Source organism: Gekko japonicus, unplaced genomic scaffold (assembly GCF_001447785.1).
Source record: "Gekko japonicus isolate JY-2015 unplaced genomic scaffold, Gekko_japonicus_V1.1 scaffold2363, whole genome shotgun sequence".
Classification (NCBI taxonomy): Eukaryota; Metazoa; Chordata; class Lepidosauria; order Squamata; family Gekkonidae; genus Gekko; species Gekko japonicus.
The window spans coordinates 127,116-154,063 of NW_015163158.1; the positions used below are offsets into that span (position 1 = coordinate 127,116).

At 47.9% G+C, this 26,948-nt stretch overlaps 1 pseudogene; it reads right to left on the reverse strand.

The window, feature by feature from the left end:
• Positions 1-41: 41 nt before the first annotated feature.
• On the reverse strand, positions 42-26,563 carry LOC107106858 (annotated as a pseudogene).
• Positions 26,564-26,948: the final 385 nt, after the last annotated feature.

Here is a 26,948-nt window from a genome sequence, read left to right on the forward strand (position 1 = left end):
GCAGTTAAAAGGTTTGTCCTTGTGTGGGCTCTTAGATGCTGTCAAAGACTGTGATGCCAACTGAATTTCTTTCCACACTCTGAGCATTCAAAAGTTTTCTATCCCGTGTGGGTTCTTTGGTGCCGTTGAAGATTGCCACGCCAACTGAATCTCTTTCCACACTCTGAGCATTCAAAAGGTTTTTCTCCTGTGTGGGTACTTTGATGCTTTTGAAGATGACCACTCTGACTGTATCTCTTTCCACACACCGAGCATTCAAAAGGTTTCTCCCCTGTGTGGGTTCTTTGATGCTGTTGAAGACAGTCACTCCGACTGAATCCCTTTCCACATTCTGCACACTTGAAAGGTTTCTCCCCCGTGTGGGTTCTTTGATGCCGTTGAAGATGGCTGTGCTGACTGAATCTCTTTCTACACTCTGAGCATTCAAAAGGGTTTTCTCCTGTGTGGGTTCTTTGATGCGTTTGAAGATCGCCACTCTGACTTAATCTCTTTCCACACACCGAGCATTCAAAAGGTTTCTCCCTTGTGTGGGTTCTTTGATGCCGTTGAAGATGGCCGTGCTGACTGAATTTCTTTCCACACTCTGAGCATTCAAAAGGGTTTTCTCCTGTGTGGGTTCTTTGATGCGTTTGAAGATCGCCACTCTGACTTAATCTCTTTCCACACACCGAGCATTCAAAAGGTTTCTCCCTTGTGTGGGTTCTTTGATGCCGTTGAAGATTGCCTCTGTGACTGAATCTGTTCCTATACACTGAGCATTCAAAAGGTTTCTCCCCTGTGTGGGTTCTTCGATGCCTTTGAAGGTCGCCACTCAACTTGGATCTCTTTCCACACTCTGAGCATTCAAAAGGGTTTTCTCCTGTGTGGGTTCTTTGATGCTTTTGAAGATCGCCACTCTGACTTAATCTTTTTCCACACACCGAGCATTCAAAAGGTTTCTCCCTTGTGTGGGTTCTTTGATGCCGTTGAAGATTGCCTCTGTGACTGAATCTGTTCCTATACACTGAGCATTCAAAAGGTTTCTCCCCTGTGTGGGTTCTTCGATGCCTTTGAAGGTCGCCACTCAACTTGGATCTCTTTCCACACTCTGAGCATTCAAAAGGTTTCTCCACACTGTGTATTCTTTGGTGAACAAGGAACTGTGATCTATTTTTGGAGTACTTTCCACACTGAATAGATGTACGTCCCTTCACTATCCTCTGCTTTGGAAAATGTATAGTGCCATTTCTTCCATCTTGCTTCTCAATCATGCAGCTGCCTTTCTTTTTCTTAGGTCTGCCTCGATTCCTGACTTTTTTTTCAAGTCTTCATTTTGAATTCTGTCTGGCAACTGATGATCAAGTTCTTGACGCTCCTCATTACTGTGATCATCGTCTGCTGGAATAAAGAGAGAGATCCCACTGATACCTGGGAGGGCAGGTAAGGTCCAGAGGCACCTATGTGACTGCAGGGGGAAAAGACTGGGCCCTTTGGCCTCCTCCAGCTTGCCTGATCTTAACTACTCCTCCATCTTTTTCCAGAATATCTGGTCTTTAAGGATACCTCATCCCTTCCAGAAGCACGGCTGAGCTCTTGCTCAGAAGGAGCTCCTGACACTCCAAATCCCAGTCCCCTGAAGGCCTCCTTCCCTCCTTACCCAGCAGGCTGTATGATTGTATCAAACCAAATGTTGTTTGGAAGCGAATTAGAAATCCCCCATGGCTATTCCTTGCCTGTTCCCTTGACATGACCCTGAAGGATACTCACTGTCAACCAGCTCATTTGGGAAGGAAATATGCTCTTGGGATCCTCTTGAGAAACTCTCCAGCCTTTCTTCAGAGGTGCAGCCATTGTCTTTCTCCACCAAAATCTCTCTTATACTTCTGGCTTCTTTGCGGGGGGGGGGGGGGGAGGGAGAAACATTCTTTTATAAATTCTTGTGGATGAACTGAACCATGGTCAGGATCACAGCCCACAATTCTAACCAGCATAAGGGGGACAAACTTTCCCTGCAGCTAACTTCCTTATCTTTTTCAAGGCAAGACTCCTGAACGTGGTAATAGGTTAATCGTGAGAACCTGTATCCAGTTGTGTAACCAGGTGGGAGGGGGGATTGGGAGGGTGCTGATAGCCTGTGAAAAAATCTGTCAGAGAGAACCCTTGATTGGGTCATTCAGACCACCTGACCCTAGAGAGGTAGAAAGTATAATACCAGTATAGACCAGAGGGAAACCATGTGAACTTTAAGCTCATGCCATGCTAGTGTGCTTTGGTATTTTCTTGCTTTATTGTGATGAATAATTTACTTATGTAGAGTAACTTAGGCTACAACTGGAATACTAATGCTGCAACAAGAGGTACCATGTGATACCAGGTATTTCATGTATTAGATAGAACAGTTAGCTTTTCTTATTTTTCTGTTGCTGAACTGTAGAAACTGTGCTGTTTATTGAGTTCTTGTTTTTACATCCTTCATAAATCTTTAGATTTTTAAAAAGGGTTTGCTTTACTTGTGTGCGCTCTCCTCGTGAACCCACTGAACTGGGCGCTGCTCAGGTACAAAGAGTAGTGACTAGGCTTACCAAACGCCGGCGGGGGGAATCTACTTCCTGGCAGGATGCGTGCTGCGGGGGACGGCTGTGCGCGCTGCACCCGCCGTCGCCAGGATGTGACGCTCCGCGTTACTCTGGCAACGGGGCTGTTTGGAGTCCCGTTGCCAGAGTAACGCGGAGCGTCACATCCTGGCGACAGCGGGTGCAGCGCGCGCAGCCGTCCCCCGCGGCACGCATCCTGCCAGGAAGTAGATTCCCCCTGCCGGCGTTTGGTAAGCCTAGTAGTGACTCAGGGGGACCCAGGTTTGGGTTCTGGACAAGATCATTTCAAGATCAAGTTGAAGTGGAAGTTTGTAATCCCATCCAGGAGGAAGGGTGTGTTGTAAACATTAGCAACGGAGAAATGAGGATCTGATCCCTCCGTCTCTCATTCCCACCTTCTCTGGCTCAGGTGAGGGCCACAACATGGGCCTCAGTTTCCCCTGGGCAAGTAGCCAGAAAGGCCTGAAAACCATGTATTTGTGTCCAATATTTTGATTCATGCATCATCCCAGTGGCAGCAATTTACATTTTTGGAACCTATGAAAGATCCTTACCCAGAAAGGCCACGCTCCCACAGCTCTCTAGCATGACTTCCCTGTAGAGACTTCTCTGGTCCAGATCCAGCAGGGCCCATTCGTCTGTGGTGAAACGGACAGACACCTCCTCAAAGGAAAAGGGAGACTGAGAGAAAAAGCAGATTCCCTCGTTAGAGATCGTCCCACGAAAAGATTGCAGACTGGAAGGGGCCAGTCTGGGAGGGTACAGGATGTAAGGCTTGGCATGGGTAAACGGAGTGGCATTCAGAGCCTTTCTTCCCTGGACACCTTGTAGGAACTGCAAGAGCAAAAGTCCCCCTGAGAAATGAGGAGGGCCCAGCCTATTCCCTGCTCTTCTCCCCTACCTGGACAGGAGATAAAGCAGCCGTTTCCACACCTCCGAAACGATGACGGCTCAACCGCATCTCTCCATTGCCTGTTAGTAAGAGAAAGGAGGAAGGAAGGGGTTTTGTCATGACTTACTATTCCACTGGCTTGCTTGTTCCCTGCTTCACACACTCCCTTCCCAGGAATTTGAAACTTTTCCCTGTGTACACTCATAAGAACATAAAAGAAGCCAATGTTGGATCAGGCCAAAGGCCCATCCAGTCCAACACTCTGTCACACAGTGGCCAAAAATACCAGGTGCCATCAGGAGGTCCAGCAGTGGGGCCAGGACACTAGAAGCCCTCCCACTGTTGACCCCCCCCCAAGCACCAAGAAGACAGAGCATCCCTTGCCCCAGAGCCCCTATCCATACCTTGTGGCTAATAGCCACTGATGGACCTCTGCTCCATATCTATATATCTAATAGCCAAGTTGCCCCCTCCACGCGGATATCTAAATCCGCACATCGGGGGCACTTGGGGGGCAGAGAGATTTTTCTGCACACTTGGAGCAGTCTCCAGGTGTGCAGAAAAATCTAAAAAGTTGAAAAAAGTATATGGGGGATGTTTAAATCCCCCCAAAAGTAAAAGAGCGTTCCCTGCACATCCGCAGAGAGCACCCCGGCAACTGTCCCACTGCCACTGGGGCGGGAGAAGGTTTGGTGGGCCGGCGGCTGGGAGCTGCATGGGCTTCACCGTTGGTGCGGGGGGGGGGAGAAGGCTCACCTGCAGCTGCTTCCTTCTCCTCCACGTGGAGCTCCCCCCCCCCCCGAGGGTCACAGGTCCCCCTTCTTGTATTTATCTAATTCCCTCTTGAAGCCATCCATGCTTGTGGCTGCCACCACCTCCTGTGGCAGTGAATTCCATGTGTTAATCACTCTTTGAGTGAACACATTCTTTGACACTTTTTACTAAATTCTGGGAGAGGCAGAAGAGAAGGAACCGATGAGCCTCGGGAGTGAAGAATGCTGCCAACATATTTCAGGCTTCTGTGAGACTTGAAATGTGCCCCATGAACTCTGTAGCACCCACGTTTGCAGCATCCCTACTGGATCGGACCAAAAGTCCAGGCATGCCGTTCTCCTGCCGGCTGGGCCCTTGAATGTGGGCTGGCTAAGGGAAAAGAGGAGGGTGGAAATGACTTCACAAGACACATTCACCATCACATTCAGCCCAAAACCCAGAAGTCACTTGAGCACTTCTGGAGACTCTAAGGTAATATCAGTGCCAAGCTTCACACCAAGGCCCTCCCCAAAGCTCCTGGGGTGCCAGGCCAAATCCTCCCTTCTTTACTCCAGCATCCTGTTTCCCACAGTGGCCCACCAGATGCCCCTATAAATATGGGCACAGAACCCAAATTTTCCCATTATTATCACTGGCACCTAGAAACTGGTTTTCAGCAGTCTGCTGCCCCAGAAGGTGGAGGGCTCCCTTTACTCACCAGGCTGAATAGCTCTGCCCAGGTTTCTCAACCTTTTCTCTTTTGAGCCACCTTGAGCTCCTCTTATGGAAGGAAGGTGAGATGTGATTTTAATAAATGGAAGGAATCGCCCTCACAATTAGTGGACATTGAGTGCTGCGTGTCATGTCAAGAAGTATTTAATTCTTTTCCTGACCTGAACTCTCTACCCGTCACACTCACGGGGTTGCCTCAATTGTATACAGGCACAATGAATCCTTACCATATGAGAGGGCATCTTGGGCATGCTCTAGGGCCCGTGCCCTCTCCCCTTTCTCCAAGGAAGCCCCTTCCGCCTCAGAGAACGTAGCTTCTATCTTTGTAGATGGTGCCCACATCTGAAACAGCAGTGAAAGAGGGGTAAGAGATGGAATGGAACAGACCAAGGAATAGATCTTGCCCCACCACTACTAGACTCTGTACCCTTCCATCAGCAGACCTGGTGAGTTATTTGGAGGAATAAGAAATTCTCTAGCAGGAGATGGGGGAGAAGGAAGGTGTTAAATCTCCCATGTGGATAATTAAGAGTTGGACAAATATCTCTCAGGGAAACTTTAGGATAAGGCCAGATTTTGCTTGAATTGGACATACTTGGAGGGAATCCCCTCACCTGCTCTGCCTGCCTCTTCTCCTCTGCCTGACTAAGGAGGAAACCTTCGGCCAGGGCCACCGCCTGGGAACTGGTCTCCGGCCTGCATCCTCTGACCCAGCACTGCATGTCCTGGGGCAGGATAGTCAGGAACTGCTCCAGGACCACCAGGTCCAGCATCTCCTTCTTAGTGTGCCTCTCTGGCTTCAGCCAGTGGTTGCAAAGTCCATGGAGCTGGCTGCAAACCTGTCGGGGCCCGTCAGCCTCATGGTAGTGGAACTGCCGGAAGCATTGGCAATTTACATCTGATGTCACGGTGTGCTTAGCCAGGATCTTTGGGACAGATCTTTCCCAGAATTCAATACCACACCCAGCTTGGAGGAGAAGGGGGTCTTTCATTGCTCTCTTCCCAGTTCCAGGTCCTTCTGGGCTCTTCTCTTCCATCTCCATTTCCCTTCTCTTGGGTCCACCTCTGACTGTGAAAAAATGCCTGTGTTCACTTGGCTATGGAGAGAGGCTTCTCCCTAGGGGGGGAACAGAGAGACAGACAGCAACATGTCAAAAGGAAAATAGAACAGAATAGAGACACACCACTGAACACCACAAACCTTCATATCCTCAGGAGACAAATGAGAAATTGCCCTGGTAGATCAGAACAAAAGTGCGTCTTTTGGTTTCTGGACCAGTCTTAATATCATTTTGCACTATAACATACCAAGCTATTTTACACACGTCTACTTGGTTCTCTGGGAAAGTTAATTGTCTCTATCTGATTCTCTGGGAAAGTTAAGCGTCTCTACAAGCGTCGCCTCTCATTACATTGGGTCAGTCTGTCCGGGGGGGCTAATTCTGAAGGTATACTGGAGCCCCAAAAGGAGAAGATGAACTAGTGACCCCTTAACCATTGTATGTATCTCTTCAATAGGCTTGAAGTGTTCGGCAAGAGCTCTGTCCAACCACCCAACTGGGGGGGGGGGGGCGAGGAATGGGTCTGTGGGAAGAACGAGCAGCTGGGCTCAGGAGAGAAAGGCAGGCAGGCTTTGGATGAGATTTGGCTCAAGAATCTTGAGGCGCAGAAACACTCCCTCTGGGCCTCTGATGTGGGGTACTGGACCTGCTACTCTGAGGGAATTCCTCCGGCTTCCACCAGTGCTCAGCTCTGCCAGGATATTGGTCATTAAAGCAAAGAATAATAAGACACCAGAAGGCTCCAGAGCTTTCTCTTTCCAAGGGAACCAGCCCAGGCACACAGTATCCCTTGGAGTTTCTTACCATGTGAAGAAGCAGGGCGTGCATCGCAAGTCTTTCATCCGGACAAGAATCACAGTTTTCCTCCAGGCCCCATATTCCAGCTCACCCTGACAGAAGGACCATTTTCCAGAGTCCAGCCTGTTTGGGAACAAGCCTAAGCCCAGCCCTTGGACACCTCTGGATGGCTACTAAGCGTGTCACTGGCACCCTGCAGGAGATGGCAGATGGGAGGCGGGAGCCAGCCAAAATGCTTGACATTCGGGCCAGCCAATCAGCATGAACGCTTCATCCCATTTGATACCATTGGGGACTCCTTTCTGGGCCTCCTAACCACCAAAAGGTGAGCTTTGTATTCTTGCTGGCAGCCCCCTTAGCGGGACATGAACTTATCCCTCCTGCGACAGTGGACTTGAACTCTGTTGTGTTCCCCGGGGGTCTGCACCTCTCTCACCTGGCAAAGGGATGCCGTTCCTCCCACCCAAGCCCCAGTGCGGGAGATGCCCATGTGCCATTTGCTCCCCCTGACCTTGCGTATGTGAGTGGCAGAAGTCTGATATCAGGGGGTGTGGCCACATCAGCATGCCCCACCCCTCTCTGCCCATCAGAGGGGAGTCACCTCATGCTGTGATTGGTGGGCACTGGTGGCAGTCCATGATCTTCCCTGGCGTTGCGAAGCTATCTGCATCTTGGCAACAGGGTTTTTTAAATGTCTCTCTCCCCTGCTGGGTGGGCCTTGGACTCCAGCTGGCAGCCCTGGCCCCAAACTGGGAAGGCATCTGAGTCTCCTCAGGATGGGGCTGTGGCTGATTCCAAGGCAGGCAGGAGTTCCCCCAGGCCCCATTTCTTACTCATCCAACAAAAAAGGCCTACTGTGGCGTGCTGCTTATTTGGGGGGACTATTTTCACTTTAAAATTATACTCATACTCTTTGTTTATAAACTAGGTAGTTTCTGCTGCCACCAGGAATTTTAAGAATTCCAAATCTTCTCTCTGTTTCTGCTGCTGGTAATGTGACCCAGGGTCTGGGCTTTCAGAGGTCTATGTGACCCTGAGGAAGGACTGAACTGAATTCTGGGTTAAACTTGAACAAAATATGATTTATTAATTAAGGAACAAAAATAAGTTGGTTATCTGTAACTGTTTTGGGGGAAAGGAGCTGGTACATAAAACTGGCAAGGTGTCACACACACAGTCTTTTTGACACTAAAATTCCACTCTGACAGGAATCTCTCTTTCACCTAGGGAGCCACACTGGCTAAGCTCTTTGTATTATTGACTCTCTTTCATAACTTTAGAGTCTCACAGACCCTTCTCATAGCTCCTTCACACTTAAACTTTTAAAGATGTATATACTGAATTCTTTAAGTTTCCACACAAAACTCTGTCATATCACTCAGTGACTGACTCACTAACTGAATAACTGACTAACTCCGACTGACTTCAAGACACACACAGATTCACTCCAAACAACTCCTTCCACACTCTGTCATCCTCCAATCACAGCACACTTGTCTCCCTCAATCACTCTACTCTACTAGCACTGCACTCCAACCAAACTTTTAAAGACACACACACACTAAAACAAGGAATCCTTACACCTACATTTTGTTTTTTAGCAAGACCAGCAACATAATGCCAGTTCTGAATATTTAACTTTTCTTGTAAGCGGTCTCGAAAGCAACCTAATTGCAAGTAGGTAAATGGGTACCCACCCTTAGAGGGGTGGGGGGGCACCCTGTGTGGTCGGCTGAAGATGGCGGAGATAGCGGAGACGGCGGCAGTGGCGGCAACGATGGCGGCGGCGGCGATCCTGGCGTGGACGGCATTGGTGGTGCGGCGAGCAAGGCAAGGTGCGCGTTTGAGCGATCCCTGGCGGCGGAGAAGGAGTACACCGAGGGCCGCCGTGAAGAGAGAAGAAAGGGGCGTGCGCAGATGCCGAGCTCCGGCTCAGCGGAGCCGGAAAGGACGTGGCCGGGCCGGAGAGTAGGCGGAGCTGCGCGCCTAAGGAGATCGCCACCACTGAACGCCGGAGAAAGAACAACCCGCTGGACCAGGAGACCCGACCATGCCGAGCCAACGGAGAAACAGCAATAGCCACCACAGAGGGGGTGCCGGTAGGTTGTCCCACCCCCCCTTCATACATTGTGGCCCTAGCTAGGAACACAGGTGATTAGCACCAGAAACCCTGTAAGCCGCTCTGAGACCCTAGCCATGGGACAAGAGCGGGATATCAAGTCTAATGTAAATAAATAAATAAATAAATAAACATTGATTGTGCCTCCCCCTGAAATTCTGCCTCCATAGTGGCGCAAAACTGATTTGATTTATTAAATTTCTACCCCGCCCTCCCAGCCAAGGCCGGCTGAGGGTGGCTTACAAAAAACAGCATCACATTTACAATGTACATAAAATATAAGTTAACTGGTGCATAACAGGGTTGCCAGTCTCCAGGTAGGTCCTGGCGCTCTCCCAGAATTACAACCAACCTCCAGCTGACAGAGATCACTTCCCCTGTTGGAAATGGATGCATTGGAGGGAGGACTCTATGGCCTTGCTCCCATCTGAGGTCATCCCCCCCCCCCAAAAAAAAAAAACCTTGGCCGTTCCTAGAATCCACCTCCTTCAAATATCCAGCAATTTGCCACCCAGGAGTTGACAACCCAGTGGTAACCATGGCCGAGAAGGATCCCAGACTTCCTTCCTTTCAAGATCTAAAGGTTTATTCCCCCAATGACTTATTTCTAAGTAAATTTTCCCAGGATCCAGCTTTCCTGTGGTGGGGCTGTGTATCTGAAGCCCTTCATGTTCTCTTTCCCCACATTCAGAAGCAACCCACCCCCCGAAGAGCCTTTCCTCATTTCTGATCCCCCCTTTCAGTGCTGCAGAGAAATGCAAACTGTGTCCTGTGCTCTCCATGAGGAACTGCAGCCAGGCTACCATCAGCAATGCCCTATGCAGCTCAATGGGGCTGCTCTGGAGGAACTCTGCATGGGGCTGAGCTGCCAGAGGACCCCGTCCTGTTCAGAAATGTGTTTAAAATGTCCCTCTCCTTGGCCCCATACTGGGAACACATCTGAGTCTTAGGATGAGGCTGCAGTTGACTCCAAGGGAGGCAGGAATATTCATGGTATGTATTCCGAAGTGGGGATGTGTCTCAAAATGAGAAGCAGTTACAAAGCTTCCAGCTGGTACTGACCCAAGCGTAACTCTTGCTGCGGCAAATTTTGTATGAATGGTTTTTAATGACTTTTATCCGTAATGTTATATTCTATTCCTTGTACTTTGTATTTCTGGTTGCTTGGTTACTGCTGTACCAAACTGGTGTAGTGGTTAAGTGCATGGACTCTATTATGGGAGAACCGGGTTTGATTCCCCACTCCTCCACTTGCAGCTGCTGGATGACCTTGGGCAAGCCATAGTTCTGACAACAGCTGTCCTTGAAAGGGCAGTTCTTGAAAGATCTCTCTCAGCCCCACCTACCTCACAGGGTGTCTGTTGTGAGGAGGGGAAGCAAAAGGAGTTTGTAAGCCACTCTGAGACTCCTTTGGGTGGTGAAGGGTGGGGTATAAATCCAATCTCCTCCTCCTTCTAAAAAGTAGCAAGAATGAAACAACAACGTTATATGTTTTAAGAAAATCAAGTATAGGTAACTTTGTATGGTGTTTGAGGTTATCAGATAATGAGTGAGCCAAGAATGTCCATCTTTATCAAGTGGGACAGCGAAACAAAAGAAAAAAGTCTTTATTTAGGAGATAAATGTTAAAAACTTATAAATATGAGAAACTGAACTGATTGGAAACCTCTCAGAAAGGGCTCCTTGCTTGTAACCTGCTTTAGGTAAGATGATTTTATGGACTCATGTAATTGTTCTCCTTTAATCAGGTATGTAAGAGTGATGGAGCCCTAACCTGGTTAACTTGGGTTAGCCCAGTCTTGTCAGATCTGGGAAGCTAAGCAGCGTTGGCCCTGGCTAGCATTTGGATGGGAAACCCCCAAGGAATACCAGGGTCATGACCATTTGTGTCAGAGCTGTTGTCTCAAGGACAGTCCTGGAAAGAGCCCTCTCAGCCCCACCTACCCACAGGGTGCCTGCTGGGGGGAGGGGAAGAGAAAGGAGTTTGTAAGCTGCTCTGAGACTCCGAGTGAAGGGCGGGCTAGAAATCCAGTCTCTTCTTCTATTTTCTGTATTTTTGGATTGTATTATTCTGTACCATATGGACTATCAAACCTATTTGCTTATGACCCAATAGTCTGTATCCAATAAAGGAGTTCCTGTCCCTCTCATGCCCCTTTCTTACTTATCCAACCCAAAAAAGGCCAGGTTTTGTTTGTTCGCAGATTATCACAACCAGCAAAAGACTCAGTTCCCTACACTAAGCAGCGTTGGCCCTGGCTAGCATTTGGATGGGAAACCCCCAAGGAATACCAGGGTCATGACCATTTGTGTCAGAGCTGTTGTCTCAAGGACAGTCCTGGAAAGAGCCCTCTCAGCCCCACCTACCCACAGGGTGCCTGCTGTGGGGAGGGGAAGAGAAAGGAGTTTGTAAGCTGCTCTGAGACTCCGAGTGAAGGGCGGGCTAGAAATCCAGTCTCTTCTTCTATTTTCTGTATTTTTGGATTGTATTATTCTGTACCATATGGACTATCAAACCTATTTGCTTATGACCCAATAGTCTGTATCCAATAAAGGAGTTCCTGTCCCTCTCATGCCCCTTTCTTACTTATCCAACCCAAAAAAGGCCAGGTTTTGTTTGTTCGCAGATTATCACAACCAGCAAAAGACTCAGTTTCTTACACTTAACCTTTCTTGTATTCAAAGACATTGATCATCGCCTCCCCCTTAAAAACAACAACAACACACACACCCCGACTCCGCTTACATAGCGGCACAAATCTGGTGCCTAACAGGGTTGTCAACCTCCAGGTGGGGCCTGGACATCTCCCAGAATTACTACCGACCTCCAGCTGACAGAGATCAGTTCCCCTGGAGAAAATGGCCGTACTGCAGGGAGAGCTCTAGGGCCTTGCTCCCATCTCAGGTTACTCTCCCCCGTCCCCAAACTTGGCCTGTCCCAGAATGCACCCCCCCCCAAAAAAAAAAATGTCCAGGAATTTGCCATCCGGGAGCTGGCAAGCCCATGGCAACAATGGCCAAGGACGACCCCTGCCTTTCTCCCTTCCAATATCTCAACGCTCCTCCCCCATGACTTACTTCTAAGTAAACCTTCCCGGGATCGGGCTCCACGGCTTTCCCTTCCTGTTCTCTTTCCCAATTCAGAGGCAAGCCCCGCCCCGGAATAGAGCATTTCCCCCCCCACGGCTTGCTCGGCCTCTCTAGCAAACAGCTCTGTAGCTTTAACCCTGTCAGTGCTGTAGGCAAATGCAAAATGTGTCCTGTCCTCTCCATGAGGCGCTTCAACCAGGCTGCCGGGCCTTGCAGTTCAATGGGGCTGCTCTGGAGTAGCTCTACACGGGGCTGCACTCCCACAGGATCCCCTGCTGTTCAGCCATCTCAGCCTGGGAGTGGCTCTCCAGGGTCTCAGGACAGAAATCATTCACATCACCTACTCCCTGATCCTTTTAACTGGAGGTGCTGGGAGTTGAACCCGGGACCTTACCACTGAGCCAAGGTGCCTCTTTATTATAAATCAATAACTAACTCAGAGTGTGTTTATTTGGTTGCTAGTTATCTGTCCATTGCTTTAAAAACCAGCACCAAAGAAGAATGTGACCCATTATCACCCAGTCTGTAATTGGCCCATTAGGACAAGTTGGCAGAAGGAGGGCCTGCAGAGCAATACCAGCTGTTTATTCACAAGTCTGGAACAATGCCCCCACCCGCCGCCCACCCCAGGGTTGAATAGGGACGTAGGATTTGTAGCTCACTGCCAGTGCTAATTTCCTGCCCCCAAGCATTTCCTCTCTTGCTCTAACGAAGCTGATTACATTGTCCATTGGACCTCTGCAAGTAAATAATATTTTAGTAGCATTCTTTGACATGCCTCTCCCATCTTCTGACTGGGATACAAGGACATAGAGATCTCCATTCCTGCATTCCTGCTCATGTCTGATGAAAGGAGCTTTGACTCTCGAAAGCTTACACTCTGAAAATCTTGTGGTAGAGGTTTACAAAATTATGCATGGGATAGAGAAGGCACAGACAACTTCAAGAGGGGATTGGATAAACATTTGGAGCAGAAGTCCGTCAGTCTAAAAACAGGACTAAAGCAAAAGCAGAAGTCTTAGCATGACACATTAAATGATTCAAAAATTACATAGTGGGATCCTAGTTTCAGTAACCTACCCAGTGTGGCATAGACCAGTCCCTGATCATTTATCCAAGTAATTTTGCGAGTCATTTAGTACAGGGTAACTCTATCACATGCCGAGAAAAGCTCTCTTCAATAATTGTAATTGATTTCCATAATTTGCAGAAAGCCAGGCGAGTGGGAGCCTTCCTGACCTCCTCAGGCTGGCCGTTCCTTAAGGTGGGGGCCACCACAGAGTGTACGGGCAGTTGCTGATTTTGCTGTTTGCAGGTTGCCTCATGCGGAGGACCTCACACAGATGACTGAAGCTCTTGCGGTGGTACATAGTGGTGGTCTCGCAAACATGAGGGTCCAAGGCCATGAAGGGCTTTGGTGTAATAGCCAATGCTTTACATTGCAGATGTCAGAGGTAGCCAGACAGATAACCTGAAGTAGCGAGTTTCACAGAGGGCAACCACTAAAAAGGCCCTTCTTTCTGTAACTACTTTCTGAGCCTTTCTGAACCGCCAACCCTTGAGCATTTGAAGAAGACCCTCATCAGAACCAGCTATTCATATACAAATTCACACTCATATGGATTCTCTGAGGAACATGAAAGTTGGATTTGAGCCTCAGGCTCTTGAGCGTTGAAGAGGTTCCTACCCTGGGTGGACTCCTTGATGCTAAGGAGCTATCAGCTGGTCCTTCGGCCCACAGATCCCATCCCCATCCTTGCTTTCTTACCTGAAGGACCTATTTGAGGTTTCAAACATGTCTTTCCACTGTCCAAGCACTTAATAACATTTCTTCCCAATGAGGGTACAGTTTCTGTGTAGATTCCAGCTCTCTACAACATCTTACATCAAGGGTGTTGAACTCATTTGTTATGAGGGCCAGATTTGACTAAATGAGACCTTGTTGGGCAGGGCCATTTGTGTCATAAAATGTAATGCCAGGTAGCAGAGATACAAACTTTATAAAGGGCTCAGACAAACACAATTAAAGATTTTTAAACTGAAGAAGAAAAAGAAGAGATTGGATTTATAAAACATGCTTAAAACACTAGCACTCTGGCAATGTTTTGTCTATTTAACAGTCTCTGATAACTGACACCTCTGCTCTGAATTATTGCATCACAATGTCTGTGCTGTAGCAATCTTGAGTATGCTGTTCAGATGTGTATCTGTAAGCTGCAAACCTACTTTTGATTTATTGACATTCATTACAGAAATCTCATGCTCAGTATTCCTAGCCTAGGACACAGGGGGAAACATGAAATGGCTGGGCATTGCAACCTTTTCTACATAAGTTGCTTCAGGTGCTGGTCAAGAACATAAGAAGGCATCCTGACACAGACTGAGAGCCATGTGTTTGTCTACAAAACTATACTCTTCCCCAGAGAAATAACTACAAGTTCCTACAAAGGGAATGTGCTGGGTGAACTTGGTCTGTTATTCTTCCTCTAAAATAGTTCACATTGCTTTCTTACTGAGAAAGACTGGATCATGAGGGAATGAATACAGTGAAAAGGGGGAGGGAGCCCAGTTGCACCAGCCCTAACATAAAGAGCCCAACAACACACACACACACACACTGCAGCAAGGCACACAAAAGCTCATACATTGAACAAAACTTTGTTGGTCTTAAAGGTGTTTGGTATTTCTCCATGCGATTGAGGCAGCCCAGCAAGCTCTCCCTCGTTCCCTCTCTCCCTTCCTTCAGGGAGGAACCTCAGCCAGTGGAAGGAAAGAAAGACTTCCCTTTGTCTCCTGCAGCCTGGTTAGGAAGTGATCTCTGGCTGTTCCCTCCCACCCCCTGGGGGAAGGAGGGGGAGGAGCCTCAGCCAGATCTTTGCCAGAATCTCTCTGTCTGTCTATCTCTCCTGTGCGACTGAGAGACTGGTAAAGCAAGCTGTAACATGGCGGCAGCAGGAGAACTGCAAATGGAAGTAGGAAACAGCCAGGGCCTTGCAGGCTAGATTGGGGCCCTCCAAGGGCCTGATCCGGACCACGGGCCACATGTTTGACACCCCTCGCTTACATCATTTCAATGCTTTGCATAGTCTGTGGTTATCTTTTAGGTGTGAAATAGTAGAAAAGCTCTTTTTGCAGACTAAGCAGTTACATGATTTCTCCTTCTGTGAGTTCTTAGAATGCATCTGAAGAATGCTATTCCGACTGAATATCTTTCCACACACTTAGCATTCAGAAGGTTTCTCCCCTGAGTGGGTTCTCTGATGCTGTTGAAGTTGGTCTCTCCAGGTGAAGCTCTTTCGACACTGGAAACATTCAAAAGGTTTCTCCCCTGTATGGATTCTTTGATGCCGCAGAAGACTGTTATGGTGGCTAAACCTCTTTCCACATTCCAAGCATTCAAAAGGTTTCTCCCCTGTGTGGGTTCTTAGATGCTGCTGAAGATGGCCACTCTGACTGAACCTCTTTCTACACTCTGAGCATTCAAAAGGTTTCTCACCTGTGTGGGTTCTCTGATGCTGTTGAAGTTGGTCTCGCCAGGTGAAGCTCTTTCCACACTGTAAACACTCAAAAGGTTTCTCCCCTGTGTGGGTTCTTAGATGCTGTTGCAGATGGCCTCTCTGACTGAACCTCTTTCCACACTCTGAGCATTCAAAAGGTTTCTCACCTGTGTGGGTTCTTTGATGCTGCTGAAGATGGGCATTCCGACTGAATTTCTTTTCACACTCTGAACATTCAAAAGGTTTCTCTCCTGAGTGGATTCTTTGGTGCCGCTGAAGATGGCCACTTCTACTGTATTTCTTTCCACACTCTGTGCATTCAAAAGGTTTCTCCCCTGTGTGGGTTATCTGATGTCGCTGAAGATTGCTACGGTGACTGAATCTCTTTCCACACTCTGAGCATTTATAAGGTTTCTCGCCTGTATGAATTCTTTTATGCTTCTGAAGATGGCCATGCTGACAGAATCTCTTCCCACACACTGAGCATTCAAAAGGTTTCTCCTTTGTGTGGGTTCTTTGATGCTGTTGAAGAGTGCCACTCTGACTCAACCTCTTTCCACTCTCTGCATAGTCAGAAGATTTCTCTCCACTGTGGATTCTCTGGTGCACAAGGAGCTGTGATCTGTATTTGAAGTACTTTCCACACTGAAAGCATTTACCTGACTTCATTATGTTATGCTTTGGAAGATGTGTATTATCCTTTCTTCCATCAGAGAATGTCATTCCACCCTCTGAGGCGATAAATGGTTTCTCTCCTAAATGAACAAATTCTGATTTCTCTGAGAAGTTCTTGCCACAACTTGAACTGCTATAAGGTTTCTCTCCTGTATGAGTTATTTGATGTCCAATTAGTTCTGCTCTACAAAGGAAGCTCCTTCTACACTCCAGACATTGATGGGTCTTCTTTCCACTGTGCATTCGTAAATGGATATTATATTGATTTTGATCCGAGAAATTCTCTCCACACTCCAAGCACTTGTATGTTTCCTCCACCACATGAATTACTTCATGGAAATCCTCCCCTTGGCAAGGAATAGTTTTACCCCTTTTCTCAATCACGTGGCTTCCTTTTTGCCTGTTACGTCTGCCTTGATTCCTGAAGTTTCCTCTCAAGTCTTCATTCTTGACTACATCTGGCAATAGATGATGCAGTCCCTCATCCTCCTCATTCCTCTGATCATTCCCGGCTGGAATAAAGAGAGAGATCCTGTTAGAACCCACACAAGGAGGTCTGATCTGCTGTTGAATTTACATCTACACTCTAAACATTTCAGTGGCTTCTTACTGCTGGAATAAAATAAGAGGTCTAGTTGGAAGCCACGCAAGAAGCCAAGCCACCAGTCAGATACTGGTCATTAATTCCTTTATCAGAACTTCTTTCCCACCAAACTGAGTAGCTGGTCACACCATGCCCCAGCCAGGCCCTCCAGTAAAGCCGTTTTTATATTCTGCCTATCCATCCCATCCTCACCCTCCTCTGTATGTACTTTAACGGAAAAAGTGGCAAGGAATGATTCCCTCACAGTTCACATTTGACTTTCCATGCAGCTCTTTTGATTCTCTGCCCTCGACAATTAAATACAAGAAGTTATCATGATATCCAGTCCTGCAGCTGCACTGAGAGTTTCCTTCCAGTTATGACAAGACCCACGAGGAGCTGGTTTTCAGCCTCCCAAAAGTACGTGTTTGCTGGGGGAGAGCCAAGATCTGAAAAAGTGAATCCTTCAGTTCAAAGCCCTCCCCCCCTTTGTGGTTTTTGGAAGATGTGCCAGTTTTTTAGGGGGTGCTGGTAAGATCTGAAGGCATCCAGGTGAAGGCAATGGAAAGAGTTCACGGGCCTTTGGCCTCTTCCGCCTTGGCTGTTCTTAAGCAACTGCCCACCTTTCTTGGAATATCTAGTATTTAAGGATCCCTCAGCCCCTCAAGAGCCACAGCTGAGCTCTCGCCCCAGAAGGAACTTTTGAGTCTCCCAGATTCCAGGCCCCAAAAGGCCTCCCTCTCTCCATTCACCCATACCAAGAATTGCTAAGAAGTGAGGCAGAAATCCTCCTTGCCTGTTCCTTCCTCCTTCCTTTGACATCATCATGAAGGATACTCACTCGCAGCCAGCTCATCTGGGAAGGAAATACTCTCTGGAGATCCTGTTGGGAAACTCTCTGGCCTTTCTTCGGATGCGAGACCTTTGTCTGTCCCAATCACATTCTCTCTTACATTCCGTGGTTCTTTGGCACAGAGAAAGAGAACGAAAAGGGATCAGTACATGGGGAAGGAACGAAATCCAAGAAAGGATGGAAACCTGGTCAAGCCCACAATCAGAACCTATGTAAGGGGGATGGATCCATGCCAGATCACACTCAGAGCGGATGACAGGAATCCCATCTGTGGGAAGTGCTGCTGGGAGAAGGGCTTAGATTTGTTCAGCACTGGGGAACTTTCTGGGACAAGCCAAACCTATACAAAAGAAACGGGCTTAACTTTAGCCAAAAGAGAACCAGGTTGCTGGTGATTAATATCAAGAAGGTGGCAGAGGAGGTTTTAAACCAGGGGTGGCCAAACTGTGGCTCAGGAGCCACATGCGGCTCTTTCACACATATTGTGTGGCTCCCGGCAGGGCAGCTGGGGAAGTGAAGGGGAGGGCATGCTTTTCCTCCCTCCCTCCGATCTATCTGCTTTCTTTGTTTCTCACTCTTTCTCTTTCTTTCTTTCCACCTCTTTCATTCTTTCTTTCCACTTTTCTCTGTTTTTCTTTCTCTCTTAGACAAATAAACATCATTAGCAAGCAAATGTCATTGGACAAATAAATATCATGATCAATATCTGTTTTTACCCCTTTTGTTTTTATTTTTGGCAGTCTCATTTAATGGTAAGAAAAAGCAAATTTGCATATTTTAAAATAAAAATGTGTGTGTGATATTTGTTCATGTCTTGCGGCTCTCAAACATCTGACGTACATTACAGTGAGCAAGTTTGGCCACCCCTGTTTTAAACTAATCCCGGGGGTGGGGATAGCTGACAGGAGATGGGGAGGCTCCAGTTCAGGCAAGTCCGTCCAAAGGCATGACTGCAAAAACACTCAGGGTAAAACTGATAGGAGCATAACAGAACTTGGGAGTGAGGGCAGGATGGCAACTGAGGGCCATGTGTGGTGAGTAAGGGTCTGGCCAAGGGAGGCGAGGTTTGCTGAAGAGGGAAACACATTGTCGGTGTCTGTATGCCAGTGCTAGACGTCTCTGAGGCATGATGGGGGAGCTGGAGTGCTTGGTGCTGAGTGACCCTTTAGATGTAGGATGGTGGAATGGAGAAAAGCTACAGAATACAGTCATTCCTGGCTACAAGCTCTATAGGCATGACAGAGAGGGACAGGTTGATGGAGGTGTTGTGTTGTACCTCAAAGAGGGCATGAAACCAAATGAGTTAGAAAACATCATGGGGATTAACTCCCCAACAAAAGCAAAATGGGTGGAAATACCGGGCCCAAAGAGTTATGTAAAAGTGGGGGGGTGCTATCACCCACCTGATCAAACCCTTGAGGCTGATCTTGAGATGGAGAAGGAAATAAGGGAGGTGACTAAAGCAGATAATTTCTAGTATACTGGGAGACCTCAACCACCCTCGCATTGACTGGGTAAACGTGTGCTTGAGTCATGCTGTAGAAATGAGATTCCTACGTATCATAAAAGACTGTGCACTGGAACAATTGGCCACAGAGCTAACCAGAAAGCTAATGATATTGGACTTGGTTCTGAGTGGGTCTCAAGACCTGGTGAGAGATGTAGAGGTTGTTGCATCAATTGGGAACAGTGACCACAATGCTATTAAGTTCAGCATTCATGTCAATGGAAAGTTACCCCTAAAGTCCAAAACTGTAACGTTTCATTTTAGAACTTTTTTTAAAAATAAGGGGAATAGTTAAAAGGAAGCTGAAAGGAAAACACAAGAGGGTCAGATCCCTAGAGGATGACTGAAAGCTATTTAAAATTACACTAATTGAAGTCCAGATAGAATGCATTCCACAGTTTAGGGAAAGCATTGCCAAGTCTAAAAGAATGTCTGCATGGTTAACAATGTCAGTCAAAGAAGCTATAAAATGTAAAGAGGTTTCTTTTAAAAAGTAGAAGGTCTGCCCGAATGAATTGAACAGAAGGGACCACAGGCTCTGGCAAAAGAAATATAAGTCTATAATCAGATATGCAAAAGGAGATTCTGAGGAGCACGTTGCTAAAAGCATCAGACAAACAATAAAGTTGTCTTTAAATATATCTGGAGCAAGGAATTAGCCAGAGAAGCAGTTGGGCCATTGGATGACCAAGGAACAAAGGGATTGCTAAAGGAAGATGGAAAGGTGGCAGAGAAGCTCAGTGAATTTTTTGCTGCTGAAGTTCACTGTGGAGAGTATGGGACCGCAGCCAGTATTTCCATGAAGGGAGTCTGAAAAACTGTGTCAAACTGAGGCGATGAGAGATGAAGGTCTAGAGCTATTGGGGGAAATTAAAAACAGATAATTCTCCAGGTCCTGATGGCATACACCCAAGAGTTCTTAGGGACCTCAAAGGTGAGATAGTTGACCTAATAACCTGTATATGTAAGCTATCTTAAATTTAGCCACTGTACCAGAAGACTGGAAAGTAGCAAATATGACACCAATTTTTAAAAAGGGGCCCAGAGAGGAACCAGGAACTTACAGGCCAGTCAGTCTAATGTCTGTCCCAGGCAAATTAGTAGAAACACATAGAGGAACAAAGCCTGCTGAGGAAAAATAAGCATGGCTTCTGGAAAGGGAAGTCCTGCCTCACCAGTTTTTTGGAGTGTTTTGAGAAAGTGAAGAAGTATGCAGACAATGATGGCCCAGCAGACATTATATACTCGGAGTTTCAACAGGCTTCTGACAAGGTACCTCGCTAAACACTCCTGAGTAAACTTACCAGTCATGGGGAAATTGGACCAGTTTGCTTATGGATTAAAATAACAGGAAACACAGAGTAAGAATAAATAGTTATCAGAATGGAGGGAAGGAACTAGTGGAGTTTCCACGAGGATCAGTGCTGGGGCAGGTACTATTTAATTTGTTCACAAATGAGCTCAAACTAGGGGTGAGTAGTGTAATGGCCAAGTTTGCAAGTGACCCAAAATTATTCAGGATGGTGAAAACCAGGCATCACCGTGAAAACCTCCAAGTTGATTTCCACAAATTGAGTGAGTGGGCACCAATGTGACAAACAAAGTTCAGTGTTTGGTAACTGTAACGATTCCATGTTTTACTGTGTGTGTGTGTGTGTGTTTAAAAAGTTTGGTTGGCATAGCTGTGTGAGGAATCTAGAGTGCTGGACAAGCAAGGGATATGATTGGTGAGTGACAGAGAGGGGGAGGGGTTATGGAATGGATGCTGTGTGGATGATTGGAATGTCTATCTGGTGTGTCTGTTAGGTATGACAGTTGAGTTAAACAGTTGATGAGTTAGTCAGAGCAGAGTGTGCTGTGTAAAAGCAGTTGATATGAGTTTTGTCCTGAGGTCTCTGTGTGAGAAGTTCCTGTGTGAAATATAAGAGTAAAAGTCTCTGTGTTAAGCAGACGGTTAAGTTCTGTGTTATAAGAGTTACAATTGAAAGCTGAGAGTCTAAGAAGAGTACAGTGAAAAGTATTACAAAGTTGCTTTAACCTCCCTGTCAGTAAAGGAGAAGCTTGTGAGAGACACCAAGCATTTGTTCAAATCCTTCCCAGTACTGTTTACATTGTTCACCCTCGTGTTTATACTTTCGTTAAATAAATCCTATTTACTTCAAGTTTACCAGCTAAGTAAAGAATCCTTCCTCAGACCACATAGTTCCTCGAAAGGCCTAGACCCCGTGCTACAATACCAACCCCAGAAGCAAAGAGAAGAATTGGAATTTATTAAAATTCCTGGTGGCAGCCAGAATACCCAAAGAACAATAAACCATAAGAACTTTTAAAGTAAAACTAGACCTCCCCAGATAAGAGGTCATCAACAGTAACTGTATGGTGAAGCACAGCAAGATGCAAAATCCCAGCTTCAGGCAGGGCTCTTTTTGTAGCTCGAACTCCTTTGCATATTAGGCCACACACCCCTAATGTAGCCAATCCTCCAAGAGCTTACAGAGCTCTTCTTACAGGGGCTACTGTAACCTCTTGGAGGATTGGCTACATTAGGGGTGTGTCACTTAATATGCAAATGAGTTCCTGCTACAAAAAGAGCCCTGGCTTCAGGTATAGGCCAATGGGGTCCGAACTTGCTGAGACTGAGAGGGGAAACAATCTTGGGGTTGTCGTGGACAGCTCGATGAAATGTCAATCCAGTGTGCTGCAGCAGTGAAAAAGATAAACTCTGTGTTAAGGATTATTGGGAAAGGGACTGAAAATAAGGTGGATGATATTGTAATGCCCCTGTGTAGATCTATGGTGTGGCCTCATTTGGAATTCGGTGTACATTTCTGGTCACTGTATCTCAAAATGGACATTGCAGAGCTGGGAAAAGTACAGAGGAGGGCAACTAAGATGTTGAAGGGGTTGGAGTACCTTCCCTTAGGAGGAAAGGCGGAAGAGTTCGGGGCTTTTCAGTTTAGAAAAGAGGTGACTAAGGGGGGACATGATCAATGTTCCCTCTAAGCTGTGGAGTCTTATGAGCAAAAACTCTACGTTGTGAGCTACTGGCATGAAAGTTGTGAGCGAGCAATTTGGCTACTGCATAAGTTAGTTTGCTCTGGAGCCCTCCTTCCTGAGCTGAGACAAAAATGTGTGAGTCGGAGGCTAAAAAAACGTGAGCTAGCTCACACTAACTCAGCTTAGAGGGAACATTGGACATGATAGAGGTTTATAAAATTAGGCATGGGGTGGAGAGAGTTGTCAAAAGATATTTTTTTTCTCCCTCTCCCAAAATACTAGCACTCGAAGGCATCCAATGAAGCCGATGGGTAGTAGATTCAGGACAAACAAAATGAAATACTTCTTTACGCAGAGCGTGCTTAAAATGTGGAGTTCACTGCCAGAAGTTGTAGCAATGGCCACAGGAAGAGGGGATTAGATAGATTCATGGAGGATAGGTCCATTAGTCACAACTAGCCCTGGTGACTGAGGGGAACCTCCACATTCAGAGGTATCCCAGTGCCAGAGGGCAACATCATGGGAAGGCCTCGGCCTCTGTGCCCTGTTGTTGGCATTCCAGAGGAACTGGTTGGCCACTGTGTGAGACAGGATGCGGGACTGGATGGACCACTAGTCTGATTCAGCAGGGCTCTTCTGATGTTCAGGTTGGCCACAACATTGGCCTCAGTCGTCCCTGGGCCAGCCAGGCGGCTTGGGTCAGTCTACCCAGCCACGGTGAACATCGCCTTCACATTCACCCCAGTCCTAGAGGCACCCAGTCAGGGGCAAGTCGCCAGGCAGGAGTCAACACGACATACTGCTGTTCAATATTTTGATTCATGCATCATCCCAGTGGGGGAAGTTTGCACCTTTGCCACCTATGAAAGATCCTTACCCAGAGAGGCCACGGTCCCGTAGTTCTCCAGCATGACTTCCCTGTGGAGAGCTCTTTGTCCCGGATCCAGCAGGGCCCACTCCGCCTCGGTGAAACACACGGCCACCTCCTCAAAGGAAAAGGGAGACTGAAAGGAAAAGCAGATTCCCTTCTCAGAGATCAAGCCAGGCAGATATTGCACATTGGAAGGGGAAAGACTGGGAGGGTGCAGGATGGCTTGGCACGGGTAAAGGGAGTGGCATTTAGAACCTCCGCCGCTCAGGCACCTGAGCAGCGACTGCAGGAGCAAAAAAACCCTTGAGAAAAAGGGGGACCAAGGCTATCCCCCACTCATCTCCCCTACCTGGAGTGGAGGTCCAGCAGCTGTTTCCACATCTCTATAAAATTGATGGCTCCACACTGTTTCTTCACCGCCTGAGAGACAAAGGAGGAAGGAAGGGTGTCAGCTAGGCTGCCTAGTCCATTTACTTGTTCAAATCCTCCATCCCCTTCACACACACACACACACCCATTCTCAGAGTTGTGAAACTTTGCCCTGTATAAAAGGTAAAGGTTCCCTTGCTCGAAAGCCAGTCGAGTCCGACTCTAGGGTTGCGGTGCTCATCTCCGTTTCAAAGCCGAAGAGCCAGCACTTTCCAAAGACGTTTCCGTGGTCATGTGGCCGGCATGACTAAACACCAAGGCGCACGGAACGCTGTGACCTTCCCACCGAAGTGGTCCCTATTTATCTACTTGCAATTTCTTGCTTTCGAACTGCTAGGTTGGCAGGAGCTGGAACTAGAGACAGGAGCTCACTCCGTCATGCGGCACACCCAGGTCTCGAACTGCTGAACTTCCACAGCCTGCAGTTCAGCGTCTTAACCACTTGAGCCACCGCAGCTCCTGTATACCTGTATACACTCAGGAAAATTTGTCATGGATTTTAGTAAATTGTGGGATTATGTGGAAGAGTGCCCATGAGCATTGGCGTGTGTGTGTGGGGGGGCGGTATAAATTCCGGCGACATGTTTCAGACTTTTGCAAGACTTGAAGTGTGCCCCGTGAACTCTGGAACTCAAATACGTGACAGCATTCTTGGTCCAGTATCCTCTTTGTGACTGCGGCCCGCCAGGTGTCCCTGGAAAGCCTTTAAGCAGGGGCTCAGAAACCAAACTATTGGCCTCTGGCAATGTGTTTTAGAAGGTAGGCTGCCTCAGAACATGGTGTGTGCATGTGCGTAAAGGGGAGTCAAGTCACAGCCGACTTATGGTGACCCCACAGCTATTCAAGGCGAGAGACGTCCAGAGGTGGTTGGCCATTGCCTGCCTCTGCATAGCAACCCTGGACGTCTTTGGTGGTCTCCCATCCACGTACGAACCGGGGCTGACCCTGCTTAGCTTCCGAGATCTGTTGAGACTGGGGCTAGTCTGGCCCATCCAGATCAGGAGAACAGGGGAGATGCCATTTATTCCCCGTGGGTAACAGCTGCACCCAGATTTGTCTTCCCTTCCTTTTTTAAAGCCACCTCGAGTCCTTCTAATGGAAGGAAGGTGAGATACGAAGACTTTAACTGATGTAACAATGTCTATCATGAATCTGTCTACTCCCCCCTTGAAGTGAGTGGCCATCACTACTTCCTGCGGCACTGAGTCCCAGAAGTCTGTGCTGTGAACTGAAAATAAGGATTTCCTTTTTCTCCAGTCCCAAACCTTCTACCCAACAACTTGATCCCACCTGAGCAAGAGGTACCTTTACCACTTGACAGGGCAGGCTCCTGGACCTGCACCCTCTGACATTTTTCTGACGGAGCTCCTTCTGCCTCAGAGAACTTCGCTTCCACCTTCACTGGTTGTCTCCACATCTGAAACAGTAAGGAAGACTAGTAAGAGAACGAATGGAACAGGCTGAGGGAACAAATCCTGCCCCACTCCCAGACTCCTCATCCCCACATCGACCAGCAGAGCTGGTTCAACTGCAGGGCCAGCAATCAGGGTTGGGTTTTGTTCCTAGCCAAGTGAATTCTCTAGAGGTAGACATTTCTGGCAAGGAAGCCGTAGGATAAGGTTGCTGCTTGAAGTGAGTGAAGGAAACCCGCTCACCTGCTCTGCCTGCCTCTTCTCCTCCACCTGGCTGAGGAGGAAACCTTCGGCCAGGGCCACCGCCTGGGAACTGGTCTCTGGCCTGCATCCTCTGACCCAGCACTGCATTTCCTGGGGCAGGATAGTCAAGAACTGCTCCAGGATCACCAGGTCCAGGATCTGCTTCTTGGTGTGCTTCTCCGGCTTCAGCCAGTGGTTGCAGAGTTGATGAAGCTGGCTGCAAACCTCTCGTGGTCCATCAGCTTCATGGTAACGAAACTGCCAAAAGCATTGGCTGTGTATATCTTTGGTCACATTCTCCTGAGCCAAGATCTCTGGCACAGCTTCTTCCCAAAATTCAGCACCACTCCCCGCTTGGAAGGGATGGGGACCTTTCCTCGATCTCTGGCCAGTTCCAGGGCCTTCTGGGTCCTCCTCTTCCATCTCCTTCCCCTTTCTCTTGGGCTGCCTCTGAGCGTGGAAGGACACTGTTTACCCACTTGCCTATGAAGAGGGAGAAGGGAAAATATCAAAAAAGGCAGAAAGAAACCAAAAGAGCACCGAGCTACATCACTGACCCTGATTAAGAGACATCTAGGAATTACCCTGGTGGATCGGAAGGCGAGTCCTTGTTGTAGTTTGCATATCAGGACTAACGTCATTGTGCTGTATTACATATCACATTTTTAAAAGGATGCCCGGTTGGTCCTCCAGGAAAATAAACCACCTCTATTTGGCTCTTTACAAATCAGTTGCAGATATTATGGTCTTGGCCTTTCCTGGGGGCTCTGTGTCTCAGTGTAAACTGGTGCCTGGAACAAAGTGCTGCAGACTGCTTAACCACTGCAGATACCTCCTCCATAGGCCAGACATATCTGGCAATAGCTCTGTCCAAGCAGGCAGCTTGGAAGGGGCAAAGGAGCATACATCCTCTCCAGGTCAGGGCAGAGGGGCTGCCTGGATGAACGGGAGCATCTCCCCATGGCTGAGAACTTTGAGAAGTCATTTATATTTAGTTTTCTTTGCCAAATCCAGATCCCGCCTCTCTGTCCCTACAAGTGACACCAAGGCGGTTTACACATTAAAATACACATAAGAATATTATATTTTAAAACTCTTTCACACCCAGGAACATACACCATATCAGCACCCCCCTGTTACAAGAATGAATGAAAAGCTTATCCTCTCCCATGACCTACGTGTGAGTAAACCTTCCCAGGATCCGCCTGCAAGAAGCCTTTTTTATTGCTGTTGCATATCGCAATCCAGCCGACCCTCCCCTCCACTTCCTCTTTCCCGACTCCCCCTCCTTGCTCGGCCTCTCTAGCAAACCAATCCGTTGCTTTAACCCTTACAGTCCTGCGGACGAATGCAAAAATGCTTCCCGTTCTTTCCCGGGCTGCCGTCCGCGGCGCCTCTTGCAGCTCAATGGGGCTGCTCTGGAGTAACTGCGCACGGGGCTGCGCTCCTGGAGTGTCCCCGGCGGACTGTTCAGCCATCTCAGAAATGTGGGACGGTGGAGTAGGAAAGACCGAACACGAAGGCACTTTAGCAAACTGAAGGCTTTAGTCTAAAGCAAGCTCATGCCAAGCAATCCGGATCGGGTCTCCTCGGGATTTCCCTCCGTCGTATTCCAGGACTCCTAGGAAAGTGATGTTAGGATTCCTGCCGGGGGTGGGGAGAGGTCCTGTTGGGAGCCTGCCCTATCCGAGAGGGTCGCCACCGCACCGCGTGCTTGGAAAATGCCTGGAGCTTTCGCCCTGACCCCAGAGGTCTTGGGGGATATTCGCATTAATATTTTCAGGGTGTGTGTGGGGGGGGGGGGGGATCTAAGGAAGGGCATCCCTTCCATCACTGTTTATATAGTAGCAGATGGTTTTAGGC